This window comes from Nothoprocta perdicaria, unplaced genomic scaffold, assembly GCF_003342845.1.
Source record: "Nothoprocta perdicaria isolate Ctin4 unplaced genomic scaffold, notPer1 scaffold_7, whole genome shotgun sequence".
Taxonomy (NCBI): Eukaryota; Metazoa; Chordata; class Aves; order Tinamiformes; family Tinamidae; genus Nothoprocta; species Nothoprocta perdicaria.
Window position 1 is genome coordinate 84599 of NW_020455976.1, and position 2013 is coordinate 86611.

Below are 2013 nucleotides of genomic sequence, written 5' to 3' on the forward strand. Positions count from 1 at the left end.
GCCTCCGCGCACCCCTGGGCGCGGACAGGGCGGTGCCAGTTAAAATGATGGTCGGGTTCATCACCTGCCCAGCCCTGGGCCTGCTTATGTGCTGTTCACCCTCGGGGGCCCGCAGGTAACCTCTGAAGGCTCCCCATCGGGGTTCTCACTCCCTTCTAGCAGAACGTGCTGCATTATTTTTTGGTTTGATTGAGTGCTTTGAGTAAACCACCAACATGATAAACTTCAGTTTTGGAGGAGCAACACATGCCCATCCCCATTTCTGTTAGAGGGGGAAGGCAGCCGTCCGCCAGCGCCTCTGCGAGTCCGCAGCGCATCCGTCTGGCTTTGGCTTCACACCAGCGTGGAACCGTGTCAAAAACCCGCTCCGCCGCAGGCAGCAGGGCCGTGTCGGAGGAAACGCGCCGTTTTCTTGCATCGTTGAATTCTACAGAATTTTGGAGAGTGATGGCACTATGTTGCTGTTTCCCCATTCCCATGATTTTATGTAAAAAATGAGTAACTGGGTTCATTTGTGCCCAATGCATAGAGCAAAGCGAAGGTTCTATATACTGTTTTGTGTATAGTTTCTGTTAAAATATACATCAATAAACACCATAGAAGGAAGATACTCTGATTAACTGTTCCATAATAATTATCCTGCAATGGTTGTAAGACTTGTTCCAGATTAAATATTAATCGGACACATTGCATAATTGTGGCATGCTACTTAAAAGAAAAGCAATGACTGGATTTTTTTTCATATGTTTACTGTCCTCTTACTAACATTGTTAACTCATCTAATGTGAAGAAAAGGTTTTTTATATTGGGTACCATTGCTATACTACGTTGTGATGTGATTGGGTACCTCATGGTGATGTCTTTCATGTTCTTTTGCAGGTTTTTCCCCTTTCATTGCAGCACATTGGTTATTCTTCTTTATATATTATATAATCAAAATTGGCTATTAAAATTTTGGAATACTTGTATATATCGGTTGTGTAGATGAAAGCTATAAATTTGTTATATGATAATTAGATTATGCATTAAGAGTTTTGTTTAATGGCAGCTTGCCTGGAGCTTCCCATTTTAATTTAGCTTGAGTGAAACCATGTGAACTGAAGGGTTGCAGTGCAAAGAATTATATCCTTTTAAATTGTTTGTTTTTTATTAATCTGAAATTGTTTTAATACCATGGGCTTTCATACTTTTACAGTTTATAAAACCACTGTGCTTCCTTTAGCAGTGACATATATTTCAAGACAGGAAAAAGCTTTCCGCAAGTTGCCAGCTGGAAACATTATAATAAAAGTCTAATTATGTGTCGCTGCTATGGAAAAAAGCTTGAAAGAATTTGGAGTAAAGACACTGCATCTTTAAAAAAAATTTACTGCTGATTATATATGGGCCTGCTTACCTGAAATGGTAGGCTAGTTTGACTTCCTAAGATCAGAATCTTATGAAGACAGACAGGATATGCTGGCCTTGCATTTCTGGAGAGGATGGAAGTTATCTGCATAGGCTGCACACGATATGGGAAAACCATTTACAGATATTCTCTATTCATGGGGCTGAATGGAGAATGTAGGCTTCAGAGTCATCAAGTACAGTCTTCTCTCATTATTGGCACCTATAGCATCATTCTTCTCATAAATATTATATTAAACATCACTTGCTTTTCAATGTTATGAATCTTCTGATTTCCAGTCTCAATTTATATTGATTTTGTTTGGCCAGCATTGCCATTTATCTCAACCGCAGTTTGTATTTCTTTCCAGATTGCCGTATCATTGTGTATGCATTTGTTCTATCACTTTTGCCTTTATTTTCCACATTTGCAAACAATGCAAAGTGTCAGATCAGTGATCCTAGTCGTAACTACTTTTCTACACTTTTTTTTTTTGCCACTTTAATGGTGATAAGCCTATAAAAATGATAAAGCCTGATTTCATAATTTCCTCAGGTGCTTAGGAGATCAGATCTTCACAGCTGCAATCTCTTTTTATATATCTCTTTAATATGTTTCTTTATGGG